Source organism: Diadema setosum, chromosome 7 (assembly GCF_964275005.1).
Source record: "Diadema setosum chromosome 7, eeDiaSeto1, whole genome shotgun sequence".
Classification (NCBI taxonomy): Eukaryota; Metazoa; Echinodermata; class Echinoidea; order Diadematoida; family Diadematidae; genus Diadema; species Diadema setosum.
Window position 1 is genome coordinate 30046844 of NC_092691.1, and position 18425 is coordinate 30065268.

Consider the following 18425-nt stretch of genomic DNA (forward strand, 5'->3'; position numbering starts at 1 on the left):
GGTAAAATTACATATCTCTTTCGCACTTGCCTGCCCCAAACACTCCGGCAAAAGTCATTGTCAGTATTCGCTTGGCTTTGCTGTTAGAGTTATGCGTTCAGCCGCACCACTGCGCCAGGTGGTTTGCTGTTCATTAACATTCACCATTGTTGGATGGGCTTTTTAAACTCGAAAATGCGATGGCCCTTGGATTCTATAAAATCTTAAATATACCTTTCCAGTGATGGTTTCTTTGAGCTGTGCACTGGTATAATAGCGTTCAGTGTCACCTTTTCTTCCGAAGAATATTGCATTTAATTTAATCTCTTCTTCAGTAGTAATAAATGCAAAAATTTGTCTTTTAGATTTACATGTTGTCTGCTGCTGTCAGATTGACGTCAGTAAAACCTTCTCCAAATTTTCCCGAATTCATCCGAAGTGTTTGTATTACAGCACACATTATGAACTTCTTTTTGCTTTTAATGCATTTCCCATTGTGGAATGAGCAAAGGCCTTACATTTTATCATTCCCAAGAATCTAACATAGACGCAGCAAAAAAAAAAAAAAAAAAAAAAAAAAAAAAAAGCCAAATGGTAATTTTCTTTGAATGTTCACTTCAAACGCCAAAAGTTGGTCAACTTCAAATATAATGGAGTCCCGCAAATTCACCTCCTCCTCCTCCAGTATTAGCACATTATAAAATATGATATCTAACATGCTTTATTACGTTTAGTATAATGAAAGACCACTCGACTTACCCACACTTATTACTCTGGAAGGCAGGGAAATGATATCGACTGTAACATGGCATAACAAGCAGCAAGTCGTTAGGATTTGTTCTTTTCATAACAAATGAAATTTGTAGAATTCTCTTTATATCCTTCCACTAATATTGTGATATAGCTCTCACCTCCAGTGACGGCGACAGGTAGATTTAATTAACTAAAGAGTTGTAAAACTCGTAACTTTTTAACAGCTTGTCCAAATTTCATCAGATTTCACTGATGTGTTCTACGTTGGCTGCATTCACAGCATTATGTTGGTCCGTGAATTCACATTAAATGAACATAAATTATAATGCTATAATGCCCTGGGTGTATCATTTGCATTCATTACAGAGTTTGCAATCTTTTGACCAAGTTGTGTCAATGAGTGCTAGAAATGTTATTTTCCTATCAAAACCGAAGAAAAAAGATATTGTATCGATTCATATCTTTACTCATCTATCTTTATACATTCATGCATTCACTATTCAGAGAATACATTACTTCAAGACATTGTTTAAATACAACACATCAAATCTGACAAAAAGTGCAAAGGGTTGGTCAATAAGAAGCCTGAACCCCGCTGTTCATACATCTCATTTCATTTTTTTTTTTGGACCTTCCGTGCAGAGTGGGTTGAAAGTGTGTATATACCACCACGCGTGGATCGGATTTTTTCGAGGGTTGTCGGTCGTATACAAGTACAGATATAAGTGGATCTATTTCCTTTTGATTTAAGCACAGAGAGTGCTATTTTGCTTATGATCCGTGTGTCAGATGTAATGGAAGTGGATGCAACCTAAGCAGGACACGCTGGTATTTAGGGTATCGAGTTCTAAGACATAACCATGTCTGTCATTTATCTTTCTACAAATCACTGATGAGGGGGAGGGGGGGGGGAAGAATCAGTTTGAATCCCCCCCCCCCCCCCCGCTCAAGCGAGAAAAATCATATTTCTTCCGTTTCACTATGGATGGTCTCAAGACACAAATTGACGATATGGTACGGCTTTCTTGTCGTCTGGTGTCGCGCATGTATGTTCAACACTATATGGCAATCACAGATATACGCATAGCACACACGCACACATAATGGAGTGCACAGATTTTACACTCTTAAAGAAGAAATCTATCCCAAAAATAAATAAACTTCTAAAAGGAGGAGGATGATTCTCTACAGAACGAAACAAAAAAATGACAAAAATAGGAAAGGAAATAAGGAAGACATGACATTTTCAAATTTCGTATTTTTTCGGAAAACATTACTGGACCAGTTCTTATGAATATGCAAATGAGCGAGGTAATGATGTCATACCCTCACAATTTTTAATGTTACGATTATAAGATTCGGGAAAATTGTTATTTTTGGGTAATACAACTGAAGTGAAATGAATAAGAAATTGGGAGAGCATGACATCGTCAACTTGCTCATTTGAATATTCATAAAGAGAACTTGTCAAGAAATGTTTTCCGAAAAAAAATGTGAAATGTCAATATGTCATATCTTCCTTATTTCTTGAATGATTTTTGTCATTTTTGTGTATCGTTCCTTAGAGAAAATCTTTCACTTTCTTTTGAAGTTTATTCATTTAGGGGTGAATTTTTTCTTTAATTCGTCCTCTCAAACTTGGCGGGATTATGTATGTCTGTTTGTGTGGGTGTGTATGTGCTAGACATACAGTATAGAAACAGCTAACTCTTTTGTGTGCGTCAGCTGTGAGTATAAGAGGAGACAGGTGGCTATTTACTAATAGGAGTAGGGCCTATATACAGGGTCTAGTTGCTATAACAGTTTTATAGAAAGATTACTATGAGGCACAGCTATGATATTTTTTTAACACTTGCAAACCAATCAACTGCCAATAGGAAAGTTGTAAATTTGAATTGAACTGCAGTTGACGACATCATCACGCAAGCAATCGTGTTCTAACATGGGTTTGTATGGCACGCCAGAAGGGAATCAAATAATTATGTTCGACACCAACTAAAAAACCATTTCATCAATTTAAATTTCATTCCACAAAAATATGTTCGATAAAATATATATTTCATAAAATATATATTCAAACAAAATATATATTTGACAAGAAAATATGAAGGTTTGACCGAAATATATTCGACAAAATATATATTTGACAAAAATATATATGTTTCACCAAAAATATATTTCACAAAAATATATTTGATCAAAAATATATTTGACACAAACTATGTTTGACCCAAAATATATTTGACAAAAAATATATTTGACCAAAAATCATATTTGACCAAAATATATTCGACAAAAAATATATATATTTCACAAAAAATATATTAGACCCAAGATATATTTGACATGGCGTTCTATACTTACGACAAGAAATCATTCGATGAACAAAAAACCATTCGATGAACAAAAAATCATTCCATAAAAATAAAAAGTCATTCGATGACAATACAGCGCAGCGCAAGCTTACACTGCACGTGTCGTGGCGTGTACACTGTGGTATACACCATCAATCTGCAAATTGCATGCGCATGCACATCCGCGCGCGCTTGCTAGCCCGTATACCGTGCGGTGAGAGCTAGACGCTCGCGTGTGGTACGCGCGCTATTATACAAAGCATTAGCGATTTCGATGTCTGTCTCTTCTGAAAGTGGGAGTAGGAACGATCTCGATGGCGTTATGCAAGAGATTCAGCTCCGCCATTGCCAGTGAGATGACGAGCGCGAGATCGATCGGGATCAGGTCGCCCGGTCATGGACATACTTGGAGACTAAGTTAGCACGAGCAGAGCAACATCAGCGGTAACCGCAGCAGCGACCCCAACACGTTACTGGTACAGCGCCCGGCCGCCCCGGGCGGGGGTTACATCAGCGGCAGCGTTTACGAATAGCCCGACCAGACGGAGGTACGCTGTGCGAATATCCTACGTACAGCGACTGGGCTGTGACTGGGCAGCGCCTGCCATGACGATCCGGTCTCCAACCCAAACATCAAGCAGGCCAAGGGCAAGACCACAGCCTGAGGCTGTAAATAGGCTCAGGCTCAACCACCGGCACCGCACCGGCACTACGGATACGGGCTCATCCTCAGCAACCCCAGGTTGGTAAACTGTCGTAGACCGATGAGATCTGTATCTGTATCGTCACTGTATGGTTTAGTCAGCAAAATGTCCAGGAAGACATATCCACGCTAACTTGTAGAGGAGCACTACGTGTGGACAGAACGCGACCATTGAAATTTGTCTGAGATCTGTCTCTTCTCGTTGCCGTCGGTCATGGGCTTCTTAGAGACAGATTCCGGCGGTAGTAAAATGGTAATGCAGTATTGGCAGTAAGCCAATATCGTATCTAAGAGGCAAGAAGATATACCTCAAATTTCACTCTACCAAATTCCACCAAAATTTCAGGGATTCCTTAGTATCTCATTTCCAGTCACTCACATAAATTTGAATTAAATGAGACATGGGGAAGCATTGAATTCAACGTTGACTTAGTTGTGGTTGTTTCTGCTCGCGCTCACAGCTTGCGCTGTCTAGTTACACATTACGGTGGCTTTTAAATAAGGGGGACCATCATAGACATCATAAAAAACAAGGTTATATGCCTTCTAACCTGGAGTAATGTGTAACTCATCATGAAATATAGATTGCTAGTTGTTCTCCCCCCCCCCCCCCCACCCCATGAGACTAACAATTAGAGTTACTGTCACACAGGTCAGTATCATTACGACAGCGCGTTGCTGACTGCAGTTATTCACGCGATCACGATTACTCTCCACAGGCATTCATTGTCGGGAGGTAGTTCGCCGTACAGGAGGAAAAGAATATGAAGTTTCCGTGACAACCTGAGGACATACGTTGATGCAGCAGGAAGAGATGATGGATGTGTGAGGTAAGACATCGTGTCCTCATTGCTAGATTCCCACTGGTGTGATATTTTGAATGGAAAGTGCTTCAGTAATATTACACTAATCACAGAGTTAGGAAAATTGACTTTATTTCTTTTTTTTTTTCTTCTATGAATGTGATGTTTCTTATGGAAAGTTATGAGATTGAATAAGCTGAATGAACAATTCTCAGAGGATATAGGTATGTGATATAAACAGCCATCCCTATCTTTCAACAGAGCAGAAATCTGGATGCCTAATCCAGTCAAGTACTAACTTAGTCAAGTACTTGTACTGTTTGAAAATTGTTGTTCAAATTTTACCTCTTTATTGTTATTTATTTGTGTGTGTGTGTGTGTGTGTGTGTGTGTGTTGAAACTAAAGTTTCAAAGATGAAGTTTAGGAAGTCAAGACTTTATGCCCCATTGTGAATGTTTTTTACTTTTGTGATAAACTTGGAATATAGTGATTTGGTGTGTTTTTTCAAAGCTAGTAATATTAGGAATAATAAAGTAGTGATGGTAGTGATCATAATAAAATTTTCATGATGAATTATCACTGTTGTTATTACTTGAATAATGAAAATGATGTTTCTAGTCATGATTATCATCATCATCATCATCATCATTTATCATTGCTTTCCCCCTTGCAGAATTACAATATATGTGCCTCTAAATATATTGTAGGCAAACTATAATAGCAGTACCTAGAGAAACCTGAAACAAGTACCGGTACATCAATATGGTACTAATTGGAAACATTTCAGTTCATCTTTTCAACATCAAGTTTATTATATGTTGATACAATTATGTTCCAAAAGGTACATGTATACAGTATTTACCCAGTAATGTCATGCATTGTATTTCTGTTGTTTCCACTAATACACAATGGCAGCTACAGTGTGAGAATGTTTGAGGCCATGAGGGGACCTGTAACTATGTCGTCTACGAGATCTGGGAAACAGAAGAGGACTGGAAGACGTGAGTCACTTTGTGTTGATCTCTATTGATCCAGTGATGGTTTTGCCAAGGTTTGACACTGTAGCTCCTTATTATAAAGCATAGATTATTAAGTTCAGAAGAAAATCAAGCAAACAATTCCATACTTCGTCAAATTCATGAAATTTTTCCGTCGAGATGTTTTCATTGCGACTGATTGACAAATTGCCCCACATCGACGTAAATAAGCACTGAATTGATCAGTGTTTTAGTAGTAGCCATGATATTTATGTCGATGTGGGGCAATTTGTCAATCAGTCGCAATGAAAACATCTTGACGGAAGAATTTCATGAATTTGAATAACAAAGCAGTACCCGCTGCATGCTATAAGGATTAGAACCAACACTTGCTGTCGGGCGAAAGCTCGGTGGTCTAGTGGAGATGACGCCTGTCCGGTGATCAGGAGGTCGTAAGTTCGAATCCTGCTCGACTATGTACGCCCATGATTTTTTATCATGGCTACTACTAAAACACTGATCAATTCAGTGCTTATTTACGTCGATGTGGGGCAATTTGTCAATCAGTTGCAATTCCATACTTCATTTGTCAGAATAAATTGTGCAGTATTAAAAGAAGAAAAAAGTGTCTTGTTCAGAATATGTTCACTGTTATTGTAGTTTGTGTTTGTTTGTTTGGTGGGTCATAGGATTTCTGTACCAGATGTAATTGCTTATGATTTGTGGTATTTTGTAGTACATGTATCATGTTCTTTGTTGATAAGCTTGTCTTGTATTCTTTCAGGAACTTTGCTGGTGCCAAGTCAAAGTCTTTCCGTCGAGAGAATGTGGATCTTTTGGACAAACCAGAGCAGCTGTCTTCAATGGCTATACCAGGTGAGAGTCATGTTACCCCAGTGATAGCTGGAGTCCAATTCCAGAGTGGTTAACCCTGACTTTAACTAGTGGGGAAATTCTGTTTAATCAACATATTGCTTACAGGAGCCATGCTTGTGCTGCGATAACTATTTTATCAGAGGATCCTGTTCAGTGTATATCAAAATTTTACGACCCTCATAAAGGTAGTTACATCAATCAGCTAATCTTTGAGGAGTTGTAGATTCAGAAAGAAATGAAGACAGGATACTGTAAAAATTTTTGTTTCAAAAAGTAGATTCTAGAGTATCTATCTTGTGTTGCAATAATCAAAAGTGCACACCCAATTCTTAACAATCTCTATTCTCTACTTACACAAAATGTTGTTCTTACACCCCAATGGAAGTAGTTTTGTGCATACTGTAAAGCAAGAAATATTTGCAGTGTGAAATTTTCTTGAATCACAGCTGACAGCCTTTTTTTTTTCTTTTTTTTTTTATGCCTCCGCCACGAAGTGGTGCCGGAGGCATTATGTTTTCGGGTTGTCCGTCCGTAATGAATTTTGTGGACAGCGTAACTAAAAAACGTTTTGAGGTATCGTAATGAAACTTGGCATGTATGTGTATTAGGGGGTGAAGTTGTGCCTGTCAACTTTTGGGTGCACATGCTCAAGATCAAAGGTCAAAAGGTCAAGGTCAAATACGTAAAATTTCACTATTTCCACCATATCTATGCAATGCCTGAAGATATTTTCTTAAAACTTAATGTATACATGTATTACCCAATTAAGATTCTCTGGTGGAAGTTTGGGGTCATGAGGTCAAAGGTCAAAAGGTCAAGTAACAATATTTTTTTTGTCCGTAACTTGGAAATTGTTCATGGTATCTTCATGGAACATAGCATATATACAAATGTACATGTACTGACTGACAATGATTATCTAGAGAATTTAGGGTTCATGGGGTCAAAGGTCAGGGGCCAAAGAAAAGGGCAACACTTCAACATTTTACTATTTCCCTCATATTTATGCAATGCCAGCGGGATTATTTTTTTTTTTTTACACTTGGTGTATGCATGTATAACCTGATAGAGATTCTCTGGAAACTTTTTCTTTTCTTTTTTTTTTTTTGCCTTAAAGGTCAAAAGGTCAAAGATCAAGGGAAAGTGCTGAACTAACTTTTTCCTCCATATCTCAGAAGTGGCTCAAGGTATCTTGAAACTTTCTACATATTTATGCATGTTCTGCCTGACAGTGATTATCCTATGAATTTTACGGTCAAAGGCCAGATGAAAATGGTAACAATGTACTTTTCAATACAGAAATTGCACTTTTTCTCCATACCTTGAAAAGTACTCAATGCATAAACTTATGAATGGGCAAAGTCAAGTTAAAGTCCTTAAATCCCCAAATGCATGCTCTCCTATTCATCCAATTAAACTTAGGTCAAGGAAGGTGAATATTCAACACATTTGTGACAAACTTGTTATTTTAATATTTTGCCAATTGTGTGAAAATGTAATCACACATTGTCCACATGTACAGTAGACCTATTAGGAGAATCATGCATTATGGCGGAGGCATACCAGTCGCCTTAGCGACATTTCTAGTTCAGCATGCCACTTGAAATCAATGCATACAGTGCATACAGTGTAAACAAGAACTTTTGCATGTACATGTATTTTGATTTTGTGACTCTTTGATCTCACAAAATTTGCAAAATTGGAATACACACGAAAATGTTTGGCTTAAAATGGTTCACTATTTTTGCTTCAATTGAGTTCTGCATGCCAAAAACGAAAGATTGTATACTTCATTCCGTTCAAAATAATTGTATGGTGGAATAATTATTCAAATATAGGCATTAAAGACTCTAAACAGTGTTTTCACGGAAGAATTAAAATGGGTTGATGCTTATTCTCCAACAAACGTTATTCATTCATCCATTTCATTCATTCATCTCATTTATTTTCACTTTCATTATTGGTTGACAAAATCTGTATTAAAAACACAAACAAACAAACAAAAATGCACTGTGTCAAATATGATAATGGAGAAATCATGAGAAGTACAACGTAGTCTTATTGAAAATGACCCCTTAATAACAAATATGATGTAAATATGTGTAATCATTTATAATCATTTGTAATTTGATTGAAACAAACATGAATACAAATTGTGATAAGATTATGTATTGATTTCTACTTTGCAAGAAATCAGTTGAAATTTGAATTATTGATGAAAACTTATCCCGTAATGACCAATTTGCATGGACACATTAATGATTATGCAAAAGTATGAAGTGAAGGATCTATGAAGATAGATTGCAACATATGATTTTGTTTGTTTGTTTGTTTCTCTGTGTTGGTAGGAGCATAGCTGCCTTGGACCCTGATAGCCCTATCCATCATCATGAGGTTTCCCAACCCACTCAATGCCATGCAGAGCCTTTGGATCAACGTCATCATGGAAGGACCACCTGCTCAAGGGTGAGCCACAATGTGCACACATCAGCAGGTCTGAGAGTATTCTGAAGGGGGAGGGCAATTATGCCGGCAGTGCAGTCATTATTCTGATTCAGTCTAATCAGGCCACTCTGCATAAAGATTCACAATCAATCAATCAGTCAATCAATCAATCAATCAATTAATCAATCAATCAATCAAATTTCTTCAAGCAAATATCTTTGAACCTCATTAAAGCTTTGGTTTCAAAATATTTCATTTTACCTTTTCATCGGCTAAAGCAGCATCTTAGTGAGTACCATTATAATTCTTCAGTCATGGGGAAAATAATTTTGTAAAAGTAAAAATCAATACCTCTCAAATCAGCAGTGTTTCGAAGTCTCATTTGTATGCCACTCTCCTTCTCTTTGTGACCCTTCTTATTGGAAAGTCTGGACGCCAACTATTTCTACTCTACACATTAATGTTGTTTCCAAAAATCCTTTCTGTCTATATGGCTACAGATTTTATTGTTAATTTGGAAGAAAGGACAAATATATGTTCATTCTTTAAAAAGAAAGAAAGAAAGAGTGTGTATACATGTATTATCAAAGATGGATAATGAACAAATACTGACATGAAAAAAAAAAATTGTGCATTCTGTAGTTCACATTACTGTATGATAATGTTTCATTCTCTCCCCACTCCTCTGTCCAGTCTCGGAGTGGAGCCATTGGACAAGGATGTAATAAGGAAGCCTCCTCGTTAGGTTCGTGACCCCATGATCACCAGACCTCTTCTTATTTATGTAGTCATGTCTGCCCTCATCATCGACGTGGGGATCCTCTGGGTCTTCTGGAGAGAGGTTAGTGCTCCCTTTATTGTCCATGACTGTACACACATTTCTATTAATATTGGTCAAGTTCTTCCTTTACATAATTGTAATATTATGCCCTTGCTACATTGTGCCGAGTGATAACATTAGTGCATTTAGCAAGCTATCTTTTGTCAGATGCTTTGTCATGCGGATTGTAATATTAGATAATGATGCATGTATTGATTTGATTAGATTTATCCATTGTCTTTATAGATACTTGGCTGTGTATATTAGTACATGCAGTAGCAGCATTCATCTTCACATACAGTATGCAATGAATTGTTTTGCTCCATGAAGCCTTTTCAGAGTATAAGGACAAGCATGATACTATCTTGAGCTGGGATTTATCAACTTGTGCCTGTCAAGCAGTCCAGATGGCACTGTAATAATGACTGCTCCTCTCGATTAGATGCAATCCTGCCTCAGCCTTCTCTGTGTCAGACAAAGTCATAAAAAGACGTGTAGCATACATGTATGAATACAAGACCATACATACTGTCTGATGCACCACTGGTGATGAAATTACTCAATTGTGTACAGACTTTGTCAGTACGTTTCAACATAAAGTAATGAGTGATAATTTTGATAAGTAATGTTGTCAAACATGCAGATCATGCCTTGGTTAGCTGTCCTTCAAGATGTAACTGATGTTGGTTATCTACTTCCCACCACTACAGGAAATATTCCAGATGGAAGCACTGTCAGTATAAGGTGAGTGTGGCATGAACTTCCCTCCCCTTCTCCCATCCCACTGGTGTATTCGCACACTTTTGCCATGTTATTGTTGAAACCAAGGGCCGTCATTTAAATATCACAGGCTAATTGTTAATTGTACACATTGTAAAATTATTGCCCATTGTACGCTAATGTGTACAAATGTGTCCTTTAAAAGCAAAAAAATTGAATGAGTTAACTATGTGTAAAACATCTGTCATTATGATTGTACTTCTTCACAACTAAACCTCAGCACTTCTGTAGGATTTCTTGTATTCTGCTCTGCTTCATGTTTTGAGAAAATTAGAGGTTTCTTATACTTTTTTTCACTTTATAAGATATTTGTAGGAAAATAATGCTATATATTTGGTTTCATAGGCTGCTGACTGGATGGTATAATTGACTAATTTAATGTCTAATGCACTACAATGACTTCCATGTCTGTTTAATTAGAGGGGCAATCAGGCACAGTTTTACTCTTTTCCATAGAACTCCTTTTAATGACTTACTCTCGATTGACTGATTTTTGTTGCTCATTTCAGATATCTGTTTCTTGGTGATGCTGACTTCCTCTGTCTTAGTTGTGCCGGAGATTAAAAGTAGGGTCATCGGCGGTTGAGTCGGCGTCACATCATCAAGCAACTGTGTGATTTTGAACTTGTTTGACCTGACGATGGTCTCATTGATACTTGGCAGGAATCTTATGTGGTTTTGCAGTATTTCTGACGCATTCAATCTGTCAAAATCTTCATACATGTACTGGTGCACGGACATTTGTTTGGTTGGGTATACTCAGTGAAAGTCATTAATAAGTGAAGACTGTGTACAATTGTACCTGCTACCTGTATTTTAGGTGTAAAACTCATATTTAACGAAACCCCATTCGATAGAGAGGGTCTGTTGCATCCAAAAATTTGTTATATAACCAGTTTAAAAGCCGTCACGACATACCGGTCAGAAATTCCTGGGCTAAATCACCCAGCGCCACTGACAAATCGATTCTCTGAATAATACTAAATAAAATCTTCGAACCGGACTTATCAGTCGCCAACACGCTGTACTGCACGGCCATTTTCCGACACCAGGTGTTGTTGTTGTTGTTGTTGTTTTTGATAATTCGCAAACCCGTATCGCGCCCTCTCTCAGTAAAAACGATGTATTTCCTTTTTTTGTGTGTGAAAAGTTCAGGGTCGGGGGGTTTTCTAGGGTCGGGCGGGTTACGCCAATACAATGATTTTTTTTTTTTTTTGCCTTATGGAAGTGTTCCTGTTTGCACAAGGTTTTATATTGAAGTGTTTCTCATGGTTCTTATAATGGGCATTTACTTTAAACAATTATGACTGATAATGGTTTTTATTGATGATGAAGGTTGCCAGTATTGAGTAATGCATTCATATTTAGTTCATTTCTTGAATCTGTAAGCATTTGATCTCATGTATTTGAAATTTTGCAATTGGTACATGAATACCAACTCTTTCATCTGCACTATTGCAGTCTTTCAGCAGTTACAGATTTGTATGATGATAAGATGACAAGAACATTTTAATGTGTAATGCTGCTTAAAGGGACAAAACAAATCATGCCCCTATGAAATTGAATTCAGGTTAGTTCTCTCCCTCCCCTTTCCCAAGTAAACATACAGATTTCATAGTTGTGATGACATTCTCTGTCAGAATCGTCTTTGATATATTTGCAAGTTTTATGGCACTGGTTACTCAGAGGAATACCAATACCAATGTCAACCCATCACTCCCAGTCAAGCCATTTTTTTTTTTTTTTTTTTGTTTGTTGATAGCTGATGATGTTAGGGGAAGGCGAAAGATTGATTATATGGCTCATTGCCAATCATTCCAATGTCTAATCCACTCAATGTGTTTATGTCACATCCTCAGTCATCATGACATCATAATAATGTTTGTATTATTTTTATGACAATATTACATCCCTATCACATCGCCAGCTCATTATCAACATGACATCCTCACATCATCATCATCATTAGATTATCATGACAGAATCCTGATAGCTGAATTACATTCATGAATGTGAACAGGAACCACACGGAGAACAGTGCAAAGATCACTAAAGTGGCTACCCTCTATGAATAAGACTAAATCATTATTATCATCGTCATTGTCATCAAGACATAATTCTTATACCTTTATAACATCATAGCATCATTCTCACATTATTGTGATATCATCACCAAACACTGTGACATCACATCATTTTCCTATCATTCTTCATATTGTCCCTAAACCGTGACATCATCCTGCCATTAACCTTCCATCGCTTTCCTTTTACCCACTCCAATGAATAGCACTTTTAATGGGATAGAGATTTTATAGTCTCTATGCAAGGGGTAAACCCATTTTATCCTCTTTATTATGAGCAGGTCTAGCTCTGTAAGAATATTGGATATCACCTTGCTCAGTACAAAAATATTGTCTGTGGTGTTTCCTCAGTATTCATGACTCTTTAAATTGCCAGAGGTTACAATGTACGTAAATATCTCGAAACACTGCACCATTTAACTTTGAATGAAATTTTATGATAGATTAATTTGATCACTGTGGTCCAATTGAAATGTACTTACATTGTTAGATTACATGATATGAGCTGAAGGACCCCTGACTGTAAACTATAAACTGCCATATGTAGATTGTTGAAAACAGTAAGATTTACAGTGGAAAGGCAGGATTTACATCCTGGTGTTGGGAAGAAAAATCCACATTCAGTTTTTCACATTGGCTGTGATAATGCTGGAAGAGCATAAACAGAATTGATAGTGTTTAGCTCTCAGTCTTCTAAAGTTCTAGTGGGTTTTCCTTAGTTCAAAAATGTGATTTAGTCCACATTGTGAACAAAGTTCCTTCATAGGTGTGTGAGTTTTTATTGTGTGTCTGTCTGTTTGTCAGTGTTGTTGAGTGTATATGAATCTTTCTTGCGGATTCAGAAATTATTCGTAAATGTACAAATTATCGTCTTATCAAGGAGGTAATAGTACCTCCTTTGTCTTATAAAGTTTTTATTTTTCAATTACTTAGCAATGTACAATCCATACAGGAGTGCCTCTCTTGATCATGTTTTGCAGCTTATCTGAGATTCTAATATTAAAGACTTCCTACAGCAAGTGTAATTTTGTGGTATCTCTAGACTGATGAATATCTGCATAGTTCTATTTGTCTCAGAGTTAATTTTAAAGGGATGTTGACTTCAATCCTGTTTACTTAAGTGATCAATGTGAAATAGTTTTGTTTATTGACAAAGTTGAACAAAGTTGCTTACAATATACACTGGAACTGGAAATACAAATGAAGTCAGTGACACGATGGGTGCATCTGTTTTACACTCCACATCTTTATTAAAGTTGTACATACAGAATAATATACTAGTATGTGGTAACAGTTCAGCATTGATGTTCATAAGGCCTTGTGTGTAGTCTTGACTTTCAGACCCACCTTATCTTTGACACAGTTGTAGTCTGTATCATGTTAACTCTGATTGTTTGTAGGTTGTTTTCACAGTGAAGTACACAGCAGGATCCTGTATAAACTATTGATGTGCAGTAGTCATACTCAGAGAATGGGACTTCATTGGATGATACAATACTTTACATTGATGATCTTTGTCCTGTAATGGCAGCTGACAGTAGACTGGTGTAAGCCAAGTTTTCATGTTAGCAAGAATTTTATTATGTGTTCAGTGCCTTCAAAGATCAGTGTACATGTACCACTTGCGAGTAAGAATCTTTATGTCTGGAGGTGCTTCAAGTCTGGCTTAACAGAGTTTCCTCTTAACCAATTGAGAACCAGTCGGAGTATACTAGGGCAGGTGTCTATGGGAAATGCTTGTTGTCGCAAAATCAGTCAGTCCCCATTGGGTTAAGGCTAACTTGTGTCATAAGCAAATTTCTGCCCCCTCTGATTGAAACAGGTTTACAGTATACAGCATAATTTCAGAGCAGAAGCATTGTACTTGCCATTCAAAATTAACATTCATTAATTATTGTGAGACTGAAATGAAATGAATTTGAAAAATATAGAAAAAAAAAGATATGTGACAAGGCATGTACATTTGTGCCAATTGCCTCATTTAGATTGTAGAAGATTGGAATTTGATTTCATGAATTTGAAAGATTGGAATTTGTGACACCTTGACTGTGGCATTAATCTGGCAATGCCAGAGAAGCTTCAACCACATGACATGTAAGAAATATGATTGAAGCTTGGAAGTTAAGGGATCTGTTTTTGATAGAAAAGAAAGATCCCTTCTGAAATGAATCAAACCTGCATTAATTACTTGCGACTTTTCAAAGTGTAATATTTCAAATATTGACTGGATGTGCCATGCCTACGAGCCCCCTACATGTTACATTGTAAGTGGATCAGTGTTGTAATTGTTGAAGTGCTTCAAGTCTTTTTTGAAAAGGCACTATATACTGTAATTATTGGTTATCATATGTTATTATGTTTTATCTGTGAGTGTCTGATGAAGAAAATGTATGTTTCAATATCTCTCATGTTTCAACAGGAGAAATATGGGGGTTATTTCAGTGCAAATTGTAATCTGCGATGCAACTTTTACAACATAACAGTAAGCATACAATTTTACCTGGTAATACATGTACTCAGTAATATTCAGATCTTACTCAGTAACATGAAATAACAATGCCATAATGTTAGAAATACTGCCTGCTGGCTCATCTGTGAAATAAGTTCAGCCTCTGAAATCTTGTTACTTCTGGCCATAAGTGGGCGATTCATGACAGGAAACAATTCATCCCCCAAAACTGTGTGGCCTACAGGTGACATCTCTTGGGTCTGTTGTGAATGGAAAATATGGACTGATAACAAAGGGACTGTACCCAAACTACTGTGAAAGCAGTGTGGTTCAGAGCTCTTTAGTAGGTTGTGTGGAATACATACAACAGCAGTGCAAGCTGTCTTGTTGAATAATGGCAAGCCAATTTGAATATACAGTGTTATTTACATAAACTTTGTATTTCTTTTATGTCCAGAATTGTTAATGACTGCAATTAAATTTCCATCTTGTGATTGGTATGGCACGAATATCTTTCCTTGTTAACTTGGCATACAAAGTGAAAGGAGTGATTGAATGCGTGAGTGGATGAATGATACACAAGATAAATTTATGACTGAAAAAGTGAGATAGTTACTACGTACATCATATAGCTGTGTACACAACTGAATGATGCCATCCCACAAACTAAGTTTTCTATATATATTGTAAGTTGTGCGACTGGAAACAACCAGTTCATTGTGAATGGGCAAATTAGTTTACTGCTGCTCAGAAGAGTACAGTACAAATGTATATGCTCCAGGTGAATGACTGCAAAATTAGAGGTTTTGGTGTTTGTTTGTTTTTTTTCATACAAGATTCAGTGCAACATACTACTAGTACTCGAGGAATAATAACAGTGTTGAAAAGTATGGAGACCTATAAGTGAACAAACCATAAGAGCAATCAAATGAAAACACACACACACACACACCCTCACATAAAAGAAAAAAAAAAAAAAAACTTGGCACATAATAGCATATATGTGTTCCTTTTCAATCCATGACTATGATTGTGATGAAATTAGTGTATCATCCTTGCAAGTTTTATAACATGGATTCTATATTTGTATCCAGTTTTATTCATTCTTTGATAACTGCTGCAAAAGTTCCAACACAAATGAAAATACAGTCAACCTTGCTTAAGCTGGCCTCGCATAAGTCCAATAATCACCCAAGTCAAAGGTCCTTTTCAAGTCTTCTTCTCTTTATACCGGTACATTCTATTAATTTTAATCCCTCATTAGTTGAATTTTCTCTGATCGAAGCTATTTCTTCAGTCCAAATAGATTTAACATGGGCAAGGTTGACTGTAGTTCAATTCCTTCAACATATTCTACAAACATTTATTGACATTTTTATACTACATATGGAATATGTTTGCCGTAGTTCAATGGCACCTCTACTAACCACCACACAACACTTCTCCCATCTATTCAGACATGAAGTTTTTAATGACAATCTCCTAGAGTGCAAATATGGACTGCTCTTCGGGGAATTGTTGATATCATTACCACGAGGGATCTCGGCTCTGTGCTATGACCCAAGGAACCTTACAGGGGCACCGATAGCAACAACTGCCTTGAAGAAAAGCAGTTCATATCTGTACATACATGTATTATATAATGAAGAAAATTGTAGATGAAAATTTAGTAGGTTGATGGCAATAGCTCTTGGATAGCCAATTCACACATCTGCGCTGCCATTTCACGTGCATTGCAATCATATTGGATATTGGTCACCTCTCTCACTATTGAAGCCAAGTGCTTACCCTACATGTGCATATGAATGTGCTGCTACAAATCAAGAGGGCAGTTTAGTATAATATGGGTCAGTTTGGGTCCTGTGGGAGGAGTGTAATTGCTGACTGTATGCCCCAATTCTTAACCAATCAGACTTGAAGATTCATCAAATGAAGTATCTGGTTGTAGTGATGAAGTATGTATCTGGTTGTATAGTGATGAGGTATATAGCTGGTTGTATAGTGATGATGTGATGAAATACTAGTACTATATGTATTTGTATTGTGATGATGTAACCCCGGCGCGGGGCGCTGTAACCAGTAACGTGTTGGGGTCGCTGCTGCATGCGGTTACCGCTGATGTTGCTCTGCCACGGCCACGACCTGATCCCGATCTCGCGCTCGCCAACTGGCAATGGCGGAGATTAAGCTGTGCTGAATCTTTTGCATAACGCCATGGCGGGATCATTCCTACTCCCACTTTCAGAACAGTGGAAGCCCATGGCCCATGCGTGAAGTCTTGAGCTAGATCGACATCGAAATCGCGAAAGCTACCGCGCTCAAAACCCACCACTCGATCGAGCATCCCACCGCGGCGGCCAGCGGCTGCGCCGCGCCGATGACGGGCTAGCTAGCTGTAGTGTGCTATGCATGGTACACGTGCAGTGTATGCATGCGTACGTGTTGCGCTGCATGTAGACAAGTCGCATGGGCCAGCTTGGTACACAGCGAATATTGCGTACTCGTTTTGTCGAACGTATTTTGTCATGAAACGTATTTCAGCTCATGAAATGTATTTTCATGGAATGGTTTTTCGTTCATCGAATGATTTTTTTTTTTCGAAAGTATGGAAAGCCATGTATGTAAAACACTTTTTGTCAAATATATTTTGGGTCTAATATATTTTTGTTGAAATGAATATATTTTGTCGAATATATTTTCGTCAGATATTTTTGGTCAAATATATTTTGGGTCAAACATATTTTGTGTCAAATATATTTTTGGTGAAATATATATTTTGTCGAATATATTTTTGGTCAAATATATTTTTGGTCAAATATAATTTTGGTCAAATATATTTTTGGTCAAATATAATTTTGGTCAAATATATTTTGGTGAAATATATATTTTGGTCAAACCTATATATTTTTTGTCAAATATATATTTTGTTTGAATACATTTTTGTCAAATACATATTTTATTGAATATATCTTTTATCAAATATATATTTTGTCGAATATATTTTTGTTGAATGAAATTTTACTTGATGAAATGGTTTTTTAGTTGGTGTCGAACATAAATATTTGATTCCCCTCTGGCGCGCCATAGGTTTGCGACCATTATGCGGTGAAAGCATGATTTCATCATAAAAATTCCATAACTTTACGTTCCTATTCTTACAGTGGACTATTCCTTTTCAAACAGTGTTACAAGCAGTAAACAAATCGAACAATATATGAATATAACTTATATCATTAAACTATCAAAACGTTTCTCCCTTCCCTTTTGTATTAGTCATTCCTCTCTCATTTTCGATTCACTTCACATCACTTCACTTCACTTCAATTCAATTTATACATATTACCCTTCATAGTAGGTTCTCCTCTCTAACTTGTGCCCTTCCCTTTCCGCCTACGGCACCCCGT

At 37.0% G+C, this 18425-nt stretch overlaps 1 protein-coding gene and 2 long non-coding RNA genes across 4 annotated transcripts in view; all 3 read left to right on the forward strand.

The window, feature by feature from the left end:
• Positions 1–18425, forward strand: part of LOC140230598 (sodium/potassium/calcium exchanger 5-like) — a 63803-nt gene that overhangs the window by 10714 nt on the left and 34664 nt on the right. The window lies entirely within an intron of this gene.
• On the forward strand, positions 4420–9700 carry LOC140230905 (uncharacterized). Of its 2 annotated transcripts, XR_011901420.1 has the most exons (6): positions 4420–4619; positions 5509–5594; positions 6355–6446; positions 7564–7633; positions 8795–8912; positions 9585–9700. It is a non-coding gene; the product is annotated as an uncharacterized lncRNA (long non-coding RNA). The 2 variants fall into 2 exon arrangements; XR_011901421.1 differs by lacking the exon at positions 7564–7633.
• Positions 9711–11381, forward strand: LOC140230906 (uncharacterized). The gene is made up of 3 exons (XR_011901422.1): positions 9711–9732; positions 10422–10455; positions 11001–11381. It is a non-coding gene; the product is annotated as an uncharacterized lncRNA (long non-coding RNA).